We start from the raw sequence: 19,176 nt of genomic DNA, 5'->3' as shown, positions 1-19,176 counted from the left end.
CTCACCCACTAAACAACTGCCTGAGAGTGAGTCTTGTAGGCATGAACTACTTCGAAGATGCTACATTAGAAAAATGTGAAGAAGAAGAAGAAGAAGAAGAAAGGAAAGTCTGTGAATGTGAGTTTGTAGAGTGGTTTTACAGCATTCATTCAAAGAGTTTTGTGCCACTGCTATGCCCAGTGTAATCCCTTTCCAAAAGGCCACATTTCAACTGCCCTGCAATAGTTGCTGGAGTTGGAACCAGAGGCTAATTAATAATTTGTGGTTGTAACAAGTGAGAAGAGGTCATGGCTGTGTTTCTGCAGAACTCCACAGGCCAAAGGCCAAAAGAACATGCTTCAGGCAGACATAGCTAGGCAAATACCTCATTGTTGCAAATGGCGGCAGAACTTCATTCTAGCAACATCAGGGCATAAGTCGGAAGCATGTCATATTCTCCAGGGACCCTTGAAATAGGAAGGTTACCTTGTAACTGATGAGTTTAGAAACAAATTTTCTGGTTCAAGGAATAATCAGGGATTTTTCACAAAACACAAGCTGGTTATTCACATTTCACGTATAATTTTCAAGGCTTCATTAGTAAAGGGGCATGCCCTCTATACAAAGAACATTCATCTGTTTGGAAATATTGCCTTCCACTTCCAACTTGGAATGCAATAGGATGGAAGAAAACATCATAATTTCTTCTTTAGAAATAACAAACTGAACCTGTTGTAGAGGCCTTTTTTTTGTAAAAATCTCTGTGAGTGACAAGGTTTTGTTTCTGTGCATTTATTTTCAGCTGCAAAGGATATGTTGTTTCTCAAAAAGCATATATTGTTCTGCTACACATATTGAAATCACTCTGTGTCAGTTCAAAATGCCCCACTTCATGCTTGCCAAGGTTTTTATTCCTCTCACCCCATCAATGGTGTCATGTTTGAAAATCCTATTACAATTGGGGAAAAATAATCTGTGCTTTCAATTCCTTCAAACAAAAAAACCAGCCAAGCACCTTCTTTTGAACAGATGTTACTAAGAGATATGCTGTACCATAATGTGAGACCTAGTTCATGATATAAAAAAGAGATGCATTCAGAGGAATCTGTACCAAAGGCACACACACATCCATTCAGCAACTATGACCTGGAAAATCTTTAAGTACACAAACTCAAAAACTGTCACCTGATCTTAGAGACAGTTCTTCTCCTTCCATGCATGCACATATATCTAGTGTGTTGTCTGAATCAAATGTCTGTAGATGGGAGAAATATAGACTGCCCCATCCAATCAATTTTTTGAGAAAGGTTTTAAATCACAACATAAATGTGTTCAGCTGACCCTAGCAGCAAGAAAGGCTCTCATGAACCTGAAACAGCTTGCATGCAGATTAGGCTGCATGCACAATCCTATTTACAGTGGACCACCAATTATGCAAGGGTTCTCCGTCTCTTGAGAAGAAGCAGTGATGCTACTGGCTAGAGGTAAAGTGAGTGGCAGTGCCCCACCATGCTTTTACTGGCTACCTCACCACTTTCCCCTTTTTGGAAAGGAAAACTCAGAAAGCTCCTACTTCACACCCCTGATAAGCATCAGCTAAGCAGGGAAATGAGCTCTTGAGTTGGAACGAGGGGTGGATAAATTGGTCAATTCTTGTTTCTCATTTTTCCAATCTGAAGATCAGTTCTTCCAAATGTGCACATCAGTATGCATTTTGTTTTTTAAAAAAAAAGTTCTCATGAAAATTCATCAGCACTTTAGGGTGAATTACTCCTAATATATCCTTTCTGTGTTCAATTTTACCTAATGCACATATTTTTTCCAAAGCAATATCCCTTAATATAATGCATTTTTAATGCTATCTTCACTGTGCATTTTTATGCACACTTTAGCATAGTATGTGCATTTTTGTACACGTTTTTGCCCCTCCTTTCCTTTATCTAAAGAAAACCTAGGCTGTCCATAAAGTAACTTAAATTACAAAAACAATTGAGCAGGTTGCCAACAGAGGTGCAGGTTTCCACCCCACCCTACCCCAGTATTTAGCACTGTCCGTCACATATACAGCTATCTCCTTGGTGGGCAGAAGTTCATTGGTGTGTCCAAGGTGTAAAGAGATCCTGGCTCCCTTGGTAACAAATTCGCATGGCATGGAGAAAGCGGATAGAAAAAATTCTCTCTCCCACTCTCATAATACCAGAACTTGTGGACATCCAAAGGAAGTACTTATTCATGCAGGGCATAGCTAAACTATTTGCTTTGTAATTGAGACTGCCAGTGTGGTGCAGCGGTTAGAAGCGGTGGACTCGTAATCTGGTGAACCGGGTTCGCTTCCCCGCTCCTCCACATGCAGCTGCTGGGTGACCTTGGGCTAGTCACACTGAAGTCTCTCAGCCTCACTCACCTCACAGAGTGTTTGTTGTGGGGGAGGAAGGGAAAGGAGATTGTTAGCCGCTTTGAGACTCCTTTGGGTAGTGATAAAGCGGGATATCAAATCCAAACTCTTCTTCTTCTATGGAACTCGCTCTCACAAAAAGGCAGTGATGGCCACCAACCTGGATGGTTTTAAAAGAGGAATGGGCAAATTCATGGAGGACAAGGCTGTCAACACTTGCTAGCCACAGTGGCCATGTTCAACCTCCACTGTCAGAAGCAGTATGCCTCTGAATATCAGTTTCTGGGAATTGCAAGTGTTCAGGGTACTGTTGTGCTCATGTCCTGCTTGTAGGCTTCCAAGCAGGCATCTGATTGGCCACTGTCAAAACAGGACTAGATGGGCCATTGGCTTAACTCAGCAGGTTCATTCTGCGGCAGGAGAAGGGCATTGCAAAATTCAGAGAAGCATGAATGTTGAAGGATAGCTATGTTTTAGAAAGTGTGAATTAGGTAGGTTCACCTTTATATGTGAACTGAATCAAAAATTTCCCCCAACCCTAGTTAGGACAAATATCTAAAAACCTAAACAGCACCTGCAGAAAACTTGCAGCTTTTGCCTAAGGAATGTAAATTATGACACACTTTTAATCCCATTTTTAATAATGAATAATTTTAATTGTAAATTTTATCTTACTGTTGTATAGGCTGATTTTTTTAGATTCTGCTTGCCTCACATGTGTCAGCTCTATTAGCTTAACCTCAAATGTAAGTCACCGATATGGTGTTAATGAACTTTCCATATGCAAGGACAGAAGGAACAAAAGCAGTTAAATGTTGGGCACCCTAATCTTTCACTAAAAACAGCAGAAAAGTACTTAGAGCCCTGTGTGCTGATTCTATATAGTTAGCAGTGCACATTATGAAGCTAGCTGACATTGTAAAAGCTGAAATGACTTCCTTTTAAAAAAACAACAACAGGGAGAGATGTGAATGTCTTCCCGTATTTTATGATTCACGAAACTCCTACAGTAAATTGCTAGCTCTGTGTAGTGCTTATGGGGGCATTTTTGTGGTGGTAAATGATAGCTGCAAGATCTACGAGGGAACCAAAGTGCGAAGAAAATAGTGGATAAAAGTGGATAAGCCTACAATTATTTCAAAAGGGAGTGGGCAGAAAGAGCATTCTGCTAAACCTCTGGTGGTCAACTAAAGAATGCAATCTGGAAGTCTGACATATTATAATAAGCCAAGATCCTTTAGTGGTTAGCAGTGTACTTACAGAAGCTGTCACTATTAGTGGGAAGGGAAACAACAGGCAAGTAATCTCATGAAAAAGTCTAGGAAGCATGCATCAGTGAGGAAAGATGATATACATGAAGAATATGATGTTTGATGGGAAATCAGCAGAGCTTATTTCCTAGTAAAATATATTCATGATTGAGCCATAACAATTAAAGCCTACATCCTATATTGAAGTCAACTGTGAAACTCCAGGGACTGAACCATAACTCTACTAAGATACTTTACAAATTATAACCAACCAGCATTCTTGTGGTTGCCATTTCTCTAATAGGTGATATACTCTCCTTCCCAAGCCCACCTCTCAAAGACGGCTGCCGCAGAGGAAGAGATAAGAAGCAGGACAATTCCACTGGCTCTGCTGAGACACTAATGACCTTTGACTCTACCTCTCGCTAAACCGTCACCTAGCAGCAGCCATTCCACCAGGTTACAGAAGAGGTGGACGGTAGGGTTATTTCCCCCTGGAAATGCACAAATCTTACGAATCCGCATTTCATAATGCACAAAGCCATATTTAATAAAGCACAACAGCTTGAATTAAAACCCATTTAACCATTCTAAATAAATCTGAGTAGCTAGACATAAATGCTACACAGGACTGGCTATAAGAATGTTGGTCTTAATCTTAACAGTCCTACTTTTTACATAGTTTAAGAGGCACACGTAACCTCTTAAAACGAGGACTGCACTAGGCATGAGAAATGCATTAAATTTTATCATTTCCATTCCTGTTTTCTAAACCAAGCTGCAGGCTTGTAAATATCATTATTTATTCAGTAAATGTAAAACATAGAGAAGCAAATAAGCAAGCAGCTCACATTATGTCCAATAGAATATCAGTTGCCAACCTTTGGGCCCATTTCCAAACTGGATAACCTATTCTGTTGGCCACAATCAAATGCTTCTTACAAGCCTTCTTTTTTGGACCATAAAGAAGGCTGATTGCCGAAGAATTGATGCTTTTGAAATTGAGGGCACAAGAAGAAGGGGACGACAGAGGACGAGATGGTTGGACAGTGTTCTTGAAGCTACCAGCATGAGTTTGACCAAACTGCGGGAGGCAGTGGAAGACAGGAGTGCCTGGCATGCTCTGGTCCATGGGGTCACGAAGAATCGGACACGACTAAACGACTAAACAAGAACAACAACAAGCCTTCTTTCCATTTTCAGCAGGGAGAGGGGGCACCAAGGGTGTAAGAGAAAGCCTCTACAGGCACCCATAGGTACCATGTTGGCAATCCCTAGAGAAGAATATGAATTTGAGACACTTTGGATATCTGACACAAATACCTTTTAAATGCATGAAAATTGCACAGCACCAGACCTTGCAGGACGGAGACTTTTATCTATATATTTTTGGAGAAATTTAAAAGGGGTTCCTAGGCTGGATATAGACATGTTGAAGAAGTGATTCAGTTAAACGCACTGTAAACTCATACAGGGAAATCTGGTAGGGAAAGACGGGACTCCACAGCGCCATCTGGTACACAGTGTTATATCACATATACAATGCATATAAAACACTTTTTCTTTACCAATCTAGCTGAGTCCCTAGATTGGAAGTATCCCTCACTGGAACCCAAAATAAAGGGATGCATGTTCCCACTGAAAATATAGGCCTTGACTGAAAGACAAATGTGCATAGGTTCAGCTTCAAAAATAAGGAGGCGGTTGCGAAGCAATGTTTCTTATACACTCCCCAAATACACCTGTGATTTCTAATAACCGATCAAAGGATCACAGCAATCTTAGCAGTTGTAACCCAATGTCACCATCCTAAACCTATCAAAACCATTTAGCTCTTCAGAGGAGCCCTCATCATAATATCATCTAATCACATATACTCCTTTTTCAGTATCTCTATTAAGATTTTGACTAATTTTCCTCTTCATTAAATATTTACCAATACAGTGGTGCCTCGCAAGACGAAAAGAATCCGTTCCGCGAGTCTTTTCGTCTTGCGGTTTTTTCGTCTTGCGAAGCAAGCCCATTAGCGGATTAGCGCTATTAGCGCTCTATTGACAGTTTAAGGGCTAAAAACGGCTTTTTAAGGCTTAAGGGATTAGTGGTTTTGCTGCTAAAATGCTTTTAGCAGCTTAGCGCTTCAGAAAAAGGGGTTTTGGAGCGAAAAAAATTCGCAAGAATTTGCGTCAATTTTTGTCTTGCGAAGCAAGCCCATAGGGAAATTTGTCTTGCAAAGCGCCTCTGCAAACAGAAAGCCCTTTCATCTTGCGGGTTTTCCGTCTTGCGAGGCATTCGTCTTGCGGGGCACCACTGTATCCTCTTTCATCTGCCTACAAAACAATTCAAGATTAAGCACAATTGCCTTGCCCATACCGCTCAGAAGTCCCGATTTAAGTAGGACATCCCGAAATTATAGAAGCTAATCCCAGCTTCTAATTGGATCCTGGAATGTCCCATTTTTTGGTCTGGCACTCTGGAACATGTCAGCTGAATACCAGTCCAGGAAAAAAGTCCATTTTTCAGTACAGCGTTCTAGCACAAGTCAGCTGGCTTGTGCCAGAATGCCGGACTGAAATGTGCTTGTTTTTTCCCTCTTGATTTTTGGTCTCGCTCAGGATCTTCCTAATTTTGGTTCCCAGGCTGTTGGGAGGGTATGCAGTACCTGAAAGCAGCTAGTTCTATACTGTAAAAGGTAGGCAGGGGCCTTTCCAATTTAACTAGGCCATAGGCTCAAAATAAAATGGAATCATCACAACAATGCAGTTTTATGAAATTAATATTTTATCCATCCATGCAAATAGATATACCTACAAAATATTACGGAATGGGTTTTTTTTTTGGGGGGGGGGGTGTCCCTACCTACCTACAGAACATTCATTTTATTTACTCAACAGATATTCACATTATTGGGTCCACTTAAAACACCGCATGCTTCCATTCCAATCCTAAATCGGCACTGAAAATACCAAGGATCTTATCTCAAGTGGGAGAGATGAATGCGAAGATGGTGTGTCTACCATCCAGCTCCTAGCTTTCTGCATAGTAGATGCCTCCCATTGGGACACAGGAAGATGTGTTTTAGGAGGATAGATCTTTTTAAGAAAATCAACTGAAGCAGCAGCTGCACCACAATCTGACATACTAGAAGAATCGAAGTCTTTCAGGCAAAAACTCCAGAAATTAAATCCTAGATAAAGGACAAAACCCCAGACTATACACTATTGATTTTTTAAAAGCAATGTAGTAGATAAAAAATAATTTCAAAAGAATGCTTAACAAAGAGGTGCTTATACCTCTAGTGTATGATGCTTGACTAAGAAGAGTAACATTGGCAAACATCCACCATGTTCTGTCAAATCACTACTCACCCATTTAACACAGTGCTCATTCACTTCTACATAAACTGTAATAGAAAGCATATTTTGCTGCAGGGTGTGCATCCAAGGGACTGATACTTTCTCTGTATCCTGAGTAAGTTGCAGACGTTTTCTTGTTGGAAAGACCATGAATAGGAAAAAAAAGGGTGTGTTTTGCTGGCATTCACTTAGGCCTCATTCTACTTTTACACATGGCTGTTGCTCAGATACAGCAGAAATATGTTCTATTCAGGCATGCAGTTATTATTAAATCTAATGAAATGCAGTTTATTTGAGAAATTCAGGTAGGAATGGACACCATGAAACAACAGTAGCTGAAATTGTTATTTTAGTCGTGTCCGACTCTTTGTGACCCCATGGACCAGAGCACACCAGGCACTCCTGTCTTCCACTGCCTCCCGCAGTTTGGTCAAACTCATGTTGGTAGCTTCGAGAACACTGTCCAACCATCTCGTCCTCTGTTGTCCCCTTCTCCTTGCACCCTCCATCTTTCCCAACATCAGGGTCTTTTCCAGGGAGTCTTCTCTTCTCATGAGGTGGCCAAAGTATTGGAGCCTCAGCTTCAGGATCTGTCCTTCCAGTGAGCACTCAGGGCTGATTTCCTTCAGAATGGATAGGTCTGATCTTCTTGCAGTCCATGGGACTCTCAAGAGTCTCCTCCAGCACCATAATTCAAAAGCATCAATTCTTCGACGATCAGCCTTCTTTATACAGCTTAGGTCTAAAATAGCATAAAATTAATTCCCAATTTTCTGATACTACTATCTCTTTGTTGTTACAAATAAAAAATGGAGATTAAAAGAAAATCTGGTGCTTTGTCTGCACTGCCATTCTTATCGTTTTAAACAGCCCTGCTTATCATTTTGTGAGATTTTCTCTGCTAAGATCCAGTGCTACTATTTCCCCCTTTTCTAACATCAAAGTCTTACTAATTCTCGTATTTGTGCCCCTGAGAACAAAAAATATATAAACTGAATGTGGGCCCAGCGTGCATTCTTATTTACCATCTTAACTTGCCATTAAATATATTTATCTCACATATATATTAGCTGTACAAGTGAAAATGCAACCATTTACAATGAATTATTCCTTACAACAATGAGATGGCTACTGTCATATTCAAAGGATAAAGGACAATTGTTACCTACTTAATATTATTAATTTCATGCTGTGTAAGCACTATAGTTAAAAATGTCCAAAACCATAAGTTCACTGCTATTCATAAACTACTTCATTACATTTCTCATTTCCTAGCCTTGCTTTTTATTCTATCAAATATCTGCAAAGCTGCCCCTATCATCATCTTCAGATTTTCTGATGAAGTAATGAGTTATGCTAAATCTGTGGCCCTCCAGATATCAATGAATTCCAGTTTCCATCAGCCCTATCCCAGCATGGCTGAAAGGAATAATGCAAGTTGTAGCGCCACAGGTTCTCCAACATTGCCATAAAGCTATATCCTACACATGCACATAACAATTTTATTATTATTGTGGAATAGTAAACAAATGTTTTCAAAAATACTGACACCCCCCCCACCCTTTTGGAGCTAAGAGGCAGCTTATTTACTTGAGTTATTTATTGAAGATATTTAGGGCAAAAGCCCTCTCAAAGCAGCTTACCAGATAAAAGCAAACAATAAAACACAACTAATAGATAAAACCAGCAGTAAACCACGAAACAACAGCAGCTCAACAAGAGCATTTCAAGGCCAAGGAGAACAGTGTATCTTCAGAGGTTTCCTAACACTAGCATTAAATGCCAAACATGTATTAAAGCAACAACTAAAACATAATAAAATACAAAACACTAAGTCAAGAGAATTGATCGACAGCAGCGAGAACTCTGTACTCTGAACTCAAGTCACACCAAACATCCTCAAAAAACTAAGAAATTGGAGACAGTCTAATTTCCCTCACCCCACATGAGGAATTCCTAAAGCATTGGTTGAGAAGGTCCAGTTCTGATAACTCCACAACTGGGGGTAGGGGTGGGCGACCCAAATAAGAGCTTCTCAAGGGATCTTAAAATAGAGTATATTCATGTGGGAGAAGACAGTCCTGGACGCAGAACACAGATGGCTACAAAAATCAATGCAAAGAGTGGAGCTTTCAGGACAGAACTCTTGGAAAGAAATTAAGGGCCCATTCTGAGCAGAATGAGAAGGGGTGCCCCCCAATTTAGCAAGGATGTGAGGAGGACCTACCAGACATGGTGGCCAGAGATGTGTCATGCAGAGGTACAGTGGGAAGGGAAACAATCCCAAAATATTGCACCCCGTTATGGAAGATTCCCAATTTCAGACTGCTGATTCCCTCTCACTGCAGCCACAAAAACTGCAAAGTTTGGTAGGGATTTTCAAAGGAGCATGGGGGCTACAAAGGGGAGGGAGGGGGAATCAGTAAAGCCAGCTACTTAGGAAGGGCAGACCCATTAAATCTAGTCCTTGCTGCCTCTCTTCTGCCCCCATTTTTCCCTCTAAAACTTTTGAAAATAGCTGCTCATACCCTGAGCAGCTAGCACAGAGGATTCCTTGCTGCCATTAACCTTGAATGAACACAGTGTAAGTCCACCTAGGAGCATCCCATCTCTCCCAAGGCCATGCTGTATTGGGGGGGGGGGGAATAGCTTTCCCTATAGGGGGTAGCCGTGCTTTTTTCTGCATAATTCTCTCCGGTAGTGACAGGATGACATCAAGCCTTCTTATTCCCAGGACAACTTGCTCCATGTTCATTCAAGGCAGCTGGGAGTCTTGTAGGCTAGCTGCTCAGGCTGTTGATGGCTGGTAACGCGATTTTCAGAATTTTTAAAGGAAAAAAATCAGGGGCGGGTGGGGAGAGACAATGGATGCGTGTAGCTTTATTCGAGAGATCGCCATAACATTTTTGGAAAGTAGCTTCATATAAATAACATCCTGTTTTAGTTTGTATGTCTTGGAGATCACTAGCTCAAAGGCAATCATTTTGTAAAGAAGAGAAGCTCATTTTTCTTTCCAGCTTTAATCTCTTGCAAATTCCCTGAAGGATTTTAAGGTCAAACTGGAATCATCATCAGCAATAACCATCTGCAGGTCAAAAGCTGCCTCGCTATTCTCCAAATACATCCTTCACGAGGCTTGTACAATCATTTTTCGAGTGGGGTTGCAAAGATATACCTAGGGGCATAATTTCACAAAATTGAACTACACAGCTGGCCTTCCCACAATATACAAGCCATATAGTACCTCACTGCTCAGTGATAAAAGTTTTCTAAGTTTAAAACTTCTGTTTAAGAAACTTTATATACAGCAAATTAGTATATCATATCTATCTTTGATTTAGAGCCCTCTCAAAGAAGCATCTGAGTCCATCAGTCGTATCAACAAATCATTTTTAACAAGATAATTAAGCCAGCATGGATAACTGATAGGAAACTGAGATCTAGCTATGATTGCTAAACAATATAAACCAAGGAAATACAGAATTGATATAACAATCCAGATCTTCTTGTTCACCTTGCAGTAGGTTCACAGGTACTTTGGTTGATTTCCAGGGCTTTTTTTTCAGCCAGAACTCACCGGAATGCAGGTGGGCGCCATTGCCATTATAAGAGAACTATAAGCACTCTCTATATATATTCCAACAAACTATTCAGTACAAGATCTATAAGGACTTATAAGCTACACCATCAGCAGAACAAGGTAACAAAGGTGTGATATCAGAGTGGACAGCAGGAGGTTGGGCATTTTTAATGCTTCCTCATGTTAACAAAACAAAAAAACCCACCCAAATTCCTTCCTATATGAATTACATATAAAACTATCTCTCTATCTCTCTCTGTGTGTGTGTGGTATCAAGGCCTAGACAAAAACTCCTGTCTGAGAGCCATCTTTGAGTGTGTGCCTTCTACACCATACATCATCCTGTTATTGTACAGTAATCTAGGAAAGCCATACTACTAATGGAAGGTAGACTCAATAAGGCATTTTAAACTACACTTTAAAAATGCCTTATTGAGACCATTTTGTAAAAATGGCTTTATTAGCCATTGCTCCAAGGGACACTAGACGGCACACGTAGATGGATCCCTGCCTATTCTCGTTGCCTTCACAAGAAAGATAAGATAAAGCTAAGAGAGAGTTAACTTGGCCCAGTTTGTTCTTGCTCACTGGGGAAATATCTAGAAACTTCTAGCATTCTCATGATTTTGCCAAAATGACAATGGAAACCTATTAACTATTCATGATTATGTTAACAGTAGACCATTTTATGAAGAGAATATAATATAAACACAAGCTTCAGCACATTGCAAGAAATCTGACATAGAACAAGTCTGAAAAGAAACAATAGTTACTCTTCTGAACAGCATATTTGGTAGTTACTATTTAAGAACCTCCGACACTGGCCCAATCTGTCATTGTTTCCATGACTTATTCACAAATTATGGCTTTTCCTTGGGGTTTATCCCTGAAGCCTTTCTCATGCATAAGTATAGGCAGCAGAGGTTTAGGATCAGAGTTTTACCTCTCCTAGATGGGTTACCTTCCCAGGTTGACATCTGTCCCTCATTACCCTCTGCAGCCTTCTTGACCGTTAGACCCACTATTGGTCTCATCTGCTCAATCCAGCATTAGAGGAGAGTACACAAGACTTCAGCATCTGTCAGGAATTGATTTACTTTAGAATTCTTTGTAATACAGAAGTCCTTATAAAAAGTTTGTGGCAGATTAATGCATAGCAACAGTCCAACATGGCCCAGGTTTTATAAAGAATTTTATAAATACAGTATTAGCAGTTTTAAATTTATATCCCTTGTTACACAGATGCAAACTTGCAAAGTTTGCCATCTATGCAGTTTATTTATAAGCAACCAAAGGCAACTAGCCATGTTTAAAAAAGAAAGGAACTCATTATACTCCTTCCTTTATTGTTTAAAGAATATTGCAACAGATGCTGTTTATTGGTAAAGCATACCTTAAGAGTTTGAAAACTGAAATACATGCTACTGTTAAGTAAAGAAGCTGTTGACGCTTTCTTAAAACCTTTTATTCTGAATTTCAGTTCACAGGCTGGGGCTGAATGTGTCCCTTCTTAGTCCCATTGCTCAGATGTTATGGTTTTGCACATCAGTGAAAGAACTAGGCCAAAACTCAGCTCCATATCAAGCCTGCTTGCTCTTCTGAGACAAGAAACTTTTGACATATGGAGGAAATCAAGACTACAGCTCTCCCACTTCTGTCCTGAAGAAATGTTCAGCGGACTGAATGGCCTTTATATACAAAATGGGAGCATTGCCCACATTGCTGTCACATCCAAACAGTACATTTAAAGCAATCTTATACCACTTATGCTACAGTTTCCCCAATACAAACCTGGGAACTGTAGTTTGTTAAATGTCTCCTAACAGCTCTCAGCACCCTTAACAAACTACAGTTCCCAAGAGTCTTTGGGAGAAGCCAGGATTTTTCAAGTAGTATAAGAGTGCTTTGAATGTATATTGTGGTCTGTGTATGTATGTAGCTCACTTCTAAACCAAGTACAGTATAAAGGACAATGTAAGAACATCAAACACCATGATGCAAAGGAAGGTATACCCACTGAAATTAATAAATATGACTAAGTTAGTATTCTTAATTTCAACAGATCTACTCTGAGTTGAATGCCATTCAGTCAGTCACAGAATAATCATATAGAGCAAAGGAGTTAAAAGTTTACACAAATAAGTATATCTGCATACACAATATTTGCAACTGCATCATTTATTCTAAGATTAGCCCTGTTTAGGGAAGTTTTTAATGTCCGACATTTTCTTGTATTTTTAATGTTTTGTTGGAAGCTGCCCAGAGTGGCTTACACAAATAAGTATATCTGCATACACAATATTTGCAACTGCATCATTTATTCTAAGATTAGCCCTGTTTAGGGAAGTTTTTAATGTCCGACATTTTCTTGTATTTTTAATGTTTTGTTGGAAGCTGCCCAGAGTGGCTGGGGAAACCTAGCCAGATGGGCGGGGTATAAATAATAAATTATTCTTATTTATTTCTTATTCTTATTATTTTCTTGTGGCAAAGAATTTAGACTTCCTATTTTGCAGAGCATAGTAATGAAGGAGGAGGAACAGCAACAGCTGAGCCTTGTGTTTTTATATTGTAAACGGCCCTGTGATGATCCTCTGATGAAGGACAGTACAGAAATGTTAAAAATAATAATAATAATAATAAAATCTTTACCATCCTTTTTATAGCACTTCTTGCCAAGGCACAGTATGATAACCTGAACTTCCGAAGGACTGTTAGTTGCATACAGGCCAGGCATTCAACAAAATGAAAAATCTATGTGAATACCAATTTCTGTCTGTCACTGTGAAGTCATCTTTGTGGCTTTGCCTGGGCCTGCTGTCTCCTCTAAGCAGATTTGGTTTAGATTGATGTGGCTTAGCCAAGGAAGGCAGACAGGCAATAACCAGGTTACTGACAAAGGAAAGGAACAAATAGGAAGACTGTTATTAGTTTATTGTAGCTCTTATGGTGAAGTTAACTATAGTGACTAATGTGCAATGGCAGCTACTTTCAGAGACGACTAACAATATGACTGTGAGCTATCTGGAATGTCTTAGAAACAGATATTAAGTTCACACTTGCCAAGCTATTAGCACAGGAAAACAATCTATTATGGGTCACCACACTTCTGTGTTCTCCAGAGAGAACAGTGTGTGAACTTGAAAAGAAAAAATCTGCAAAACTAACCAGGTTTAATGCTTTAATTTCATTTCAGGGTTTTATCAGCTGCTCTTCAATTTCCCTCTTGAGTAGGATTTGTTCCAAAAGCAATTATATTTTCAGAGTTAAATGTTAATATATATGGGGAGGGAAAATGTGTAAATCCTGCCTCCAGCAGCAGCAGCGGCAAATGGCTGCCACTTGCTAACCAGCCAGTACAAAATGGGCTTGGAGCAAAGAATTCTGGACCAAAAAAGGCCGGTGAGGATTTACAGTATCACAAGGGGGCCGCTTGTTCTTGTGCAAGTAATTTTATATGCTTAAATGAAGGGCGCACGTAACATTTTTAAATAACTGTAAACCACAGAGTCGTTCACATTTTATCATTATTCTAATTTATTTCTTGCAAATGACTTACAAGAAGGCAATGTGAATTCCTTGTAAATTTGCATCCGGCTGCAGGCCAATTAACACCATCTGTGTATAGATGACTACACAAATTAATCATTCCAATCTATCCATAATTATTTTTCCTGGACATCTTGTATGATTAACCAGAAGAGAGGAATCTGCACAGGTGCCACAGACTGATGTGGGAAGAAAAGGAGGGCACAATAATCTCCAACGTTTGGTCTTGCCTGGGAAAAGTCCTTTGGACTATTCTGTTGAAGACATAGAATGAATGATGGTAAAAGTTCAGCCAAGCCAATCTCTCTCACCAAAGAATGTTCAGGGGTTAGGGCGACTGTTGTTAACAGGTCTCTGCCAATCCCCCATAACTAACGATTTAAAGCAGGCAATATGATAATTCTATATTTTCTCCCAGACCTTCTGTTTCCCTGAGGTCTGTGCCCTTAGATCCTAAACCAAGTTGTATGTTCTGGCTCACTTTCTCTTTTACGTCTTTACATTATTGCTAAATTTGTTAAAATTTATACGTGGGAGCACAAAACATTCTGTCATTTGTTAACAGAGTCCAATGTTATTATTAACAATATTTTATCTACAAAGTTCCAGTCAGCAAATATGAAGACACAAACCAATTTCCCTTGCAGATGGAAACACTGAGGCAATATATACCCTGCAGCCAGTTTTTGGCATTCACTTTTGTTGTACCTTTAGGAAATAGCTTTTAAATGACTTCTCTTGAAATCTCTGTACATTTTCTATTAAAATATATAACAGTTTTCGATCCAACTTGTGATTTTCTTATATTCAGGTAACGGGAAAAATGGTCTTCGTGAGAGAATAAGATGAAGATCTAGTTACGTAATAGATTTTATTTATATTTTATTGACAGTTTGTATCAAATATGCGTGTTGTGGGATTTAAATAAGCATTCTACAGCAAACGCTGGATAAATACAATGCTTATTAAAATTATTGGATGAACTTATTGGGATAATAAAGCTCAGGGGGTTTGAATAATTTACAGCTATGAGACTACAGTAGATAACTATTTTATTATTTCCAAAAATTCTTACTGGAGTTTAAAAAAACCCTATACCATTATGATTTGGTACAGAATGTTGTAGATGTGCTGACTGCAGAGAATTGGAGAAATAAAATGGGCAAAACAAAGTATCTGCTGGTGCTCTATATAAGTTCGGGTGCAACCCTCCCCTTCCAAGGGCAGAGAGGGTGTTCTGCTGCTGGTATTTTCACTTAACTGGCAGTGGAAAGCTCTGCCACCATGGATGCTCCATTGGCGATGCTCCAGAGAGGCGAGTTTCAGGAGCATGTCTGGAGCAGATTCAGGGACCCCCAAGACAGGGAAGAAAAGGAGCACTGCCCTGAAGCTGGTGTGGTTATTTCGCTGCCCTTTGGAACCAATATTCTTTGCTATTGCATCTACAATAATTATTAGATTTGAAGTCTGCATCATGTAATAGCAGCATTAAAGGTAAACATCCTGAACTTTAAAATGCACATTTATATAAATTAGAGAGCAACTTCTAAACTTTTCAGTATGACTGCAATGAGGCCTTCCTAAGTCCTGCTTGTCAACAAACCTGGTTTTGAGGTTCATATGAGGATATAAGTCAATACCACATAAGAAAAGCCAGTGCGGCAGGTGAGGAATGGAATAGAGGGCAGATCAAGGTCGTCTATTGCAGAGGGTAAAGGGTATATCAGTAATAACACAGAAATATAACCAGGTATGTAGGTCTTCCTACATTTCACTGATAAAGTTATTATTATTAATGTTCTTGTTAAACACTGGAAGCTGGAAGCCTTTGGCAACTCTAAAAGAAAGCATATTAGATATCAAAATTAAAAGCTAAACAGACTTTAAAGTATTCCTCTAAGGACATCCTATCTACTTCCCAAGAGTTAACGTTTATAATATCATCAAAGGCATTTTGTGAAAAGAGACTAACCACTCTTGGGCGAAAGCCAAGTTTTCAGTGTACCTAATATGAAACAAGACAACAGAATCCAAGGCCAAAAAAATTAAGGTTGCACTCCTATTCACAATTAACTGAAATGAAGTTAATTTCAGTTATCCACTATTGAACATAGTGGATACTCTTTTAAGTAAATATACATAGGTTTGTGCACTTAATCTTAAAATTAAGATTTTAAAGAAGACAAAAGACTTAATTCTGCATTTGGATCCCCACCCGTTCTCATTTGCACAATTAACTGTCCCATCTCCACAATAAATAGTCTCTCTCTCACGCACATACACCATATACTCGTTCCAGAGGGATACTCTTACTATCACTTGTAAACTGAATTGGAGAAAAGCTAATTGTGTTAATTAGCCTACCAGTGTCAAGATGCCTGGTTACAAACAACAATTATTTGTTTTAATGAATTATCACTGTGAATAGCTAAATAATTTAATTATCACAATTCCATATACTGTCTGACCTGTGTTGTTGTTTTTTAATAAAAGAAATGTGGCTATATGCCTGTAAATCTGGCTGATGATGGGCTGTATTTTACCAATGTTTGTTGCTGAAGATTGTTAAGGTGCTGTCACTCTCCTTCAGCAACTGATGCTATCCTATGATGTAATGTAAGACATTACGAAGACATGATAAAGCTCCAGTGCTCTTTACCCGTGGAACCTCTAACTGTGGAAGATGCAGAAAGCATGGGACAATACAGACTCTGAATAAATCAAGCATTTCTACTTCACAACCTCATAGAATTACTGAAGGAACTCTCTGAAGTCCAACTAGACATTGTTTAGCTTTCCTGTACTCATTCTGCCAAACCCAAAGGATGCAATCCTACACCCAGCACATTTGAAGGGTGAAACTCAAGTATTGCCTCTTTATTTCTGTCTTTGGTATACACAAGAGCTATTCAGGTCATGCTGCAATACAACCAGGTCATTAAGCCTCCGCCCTGCAATGGTTTTCTTAACAGACCTCTGCAACTTGTGACCAAGAAGAATCCAGCCCACAGGCCATGTAAGGCAAGTTACCGGGGGGGGGGGGTGTCTGCCTGATGTGGATAACAGAAGAGCTGTGGAGCCCCCAGGAAGCCACAATCCATTGTTAGTTGGCTATGCTTTGCTTTGTGGACCCCAAAGTTGCAGTTTTTCTTGACAATCAAGTGGAATATAAATCTTATGGGGGGGGGGAGTGCCGGCTTCATGTAGTTGGTCAAGGGAACTGTGGACTCAAAAAGATTGAAAACCTCTGTGTTAAACTATTACCTTTATCACAAAGTGAAACTGGAAAGGCAACAATGCAAAAGTGATGGCCAATATTCTACTTTTCAGAGAGCATGTAATGGAGAAAGAGGGAAACTGAAAAGACAATGCTGAGACTTAAAAACTAACTTTACAGGCAACCTCATGAAACACTCAAAGAACCTCTGCTCATCCACATGGCTTGCCAAGAGACATTTGATGACTCAGAAGATGGTAAAAGTTATATAGATTTGGAATGGCAGTTTTCAGAAAACACACACATTATCTGTTCCTCTCACAGGGTCCCAAAGGAACATGCTCAAGTCTAGGCTGTGCTGAGTAGAGCCAATACTTTTTGATATGCTGTTCGGGATGTGTGTGTGTAATAAAACATACTTCAGTGGCAGAAGGAAGATACCATTATTATTCAAGACAGGATCTGCACTCTGTGTGTGGTTTATGGCTTGTCACAGAAGTAGGCATAAGGTACAAGAGCAATATGCTCCCTGTGGGCTGTGAGCCAGTTAAGATAAGTCCCAGGGCAGCTTGTTAAGTATTACTGGGTTATCAGAGCACAAACAAATAATAGATCAGATGTCCTGCTTTTGATTGAATATGATACTCTGATTGATTTGTGGAGATGAATTTGATACAGGTTGGAATACAAGAGTTCATGCCATAGTAAATGTGTTAAGTTTAAGGTGCCACAAAAGTGTTGATTTTGCTACTGTAAACTAACTTGAACCCTCTTCTGGTTGGATTCTGGAATTCAGAAAAGGTTCTCCATCAAGGCAATAACAAGGTCATAACCATACTACTAAATCAATCTGGTATGGTTCTAGAAACCTGATGCAATTCAATAGCGTCTACTTGTTCAATAGTCTGCTTCAAAAAGAAAAGGCTGGTGATAGGGCCACAGTTGGCAAGAGTAGTTTTTTGCACCAGAGCTGAATTGCAAAGCTGACCTCCTCCTTTCTCTTAATGAGGCATTAACAACCCCAGACAGCAAAGAACCCAGTCTCCATTAAGTTGCATATGTTGTTGTTGTTTAGTCGTTTAGTTGTGTCCAACTCTTCGTGACCCCATGGACCAGAGCACGCCAGGCACTCCTGTCCTCCACTGCCTCCTGCAGTTTGGTCAAGCCCATGCTGGTAGCTTTGAGAACACTATCCAACCATCTCGTCCTCTGTCGTCCCCTTCTCCTTGTGCCCTCCATCTTTCCCAACATCAGGGTCTTTTCCAGGGAGTCCTCTCTTCTCATGAGGTGGCCAAAGCATTGGAGCCTCAGCTTCACGATCTGTCCTTCCAGTGAGCACTCAGGGCACATACTACCCAACAATCGAGTCTGCTTCAGGAAGAGAGAGGCAGACTGGAAATGATCCAAAAGAACAGGACAGAACTGAGGTGAAGAACATTCAAACTCTGCATCCTAACTTGGGACTCCCAAGCTGAAATGAATTCAAAAGATTTTGCCTGCACCATCAACAGCAAATTCATTCCAGCAAACAGATGATGACTCAACGTTCAGATGAAGAGTGCTGGGTCTTACCAGGTCACGCACCAACTGGAAAAAGCAAACACAATGACAAAGCTGCAAGGTGGTACTGAAAATATATATAAAAATTTAGTGAAACAGCAAGATGTCCAATGTTAAACATCCTATTTTTCCATATTATTCTGAGGTATTGTCTTTTGCTGCTGTCGTCTGCTGTGCTCTCTCTCTTTCATTTACCAACTAAAACAGCTCTACTGTACAAGACTTTGCAGACACATTGGCAGCCAAGAAGGGAAGTTACTTTGCAGCCACGACTGCCACAGCATAGTCTTTCG

At 39.8% G+C, this 19,176-nt stretch overlaps 1 protein-coding gene across 5 annotated transcripts in view; it reads right to left on the bottom strand.

Moving 5' to 3' along the window:
- KCNG2 (potassium voltage-gated channel modifier subfamily G member 2) overlaps nt 1-19,176 on the bottom strand; it is a 50,875-nt gene that overhangs the window by 20,263 nt on the left and 11,436 nt on the right. The window contains exon 1 of one of the 5 annotated variants that reach the window (XR_014513275.1): nt 6,990-7,105. The exons of 3 other annotated variants lie outside the window; for them this stretch is intronic. The gene's annotated coding sequence lies outside the window, so the exon portion shown is untranslated. Of the gene's footprint in view, nt 1-6,989; nt 7,120-19,176 lie in introns of those variants that run through there. One more of the 5 variants, XM_083449187.1, reaches the window with a different exon arrangement.

Source organism: Podarcis tiliguerta (genome assembly GCF_965153285.1).
Source record: "Podarcis tiliguerta genome assembly, chromosome: 7".
NCBI classification, from domain to species: Eukaryota; Metazoa; Chordata; class Lepidosauria; order Squamata; family Lacertidae; genus Podarcis; species Podarcis tiliguerta.
This window is presented reverse-complemented; position numbering and strand designations above follow the sequence as displayed.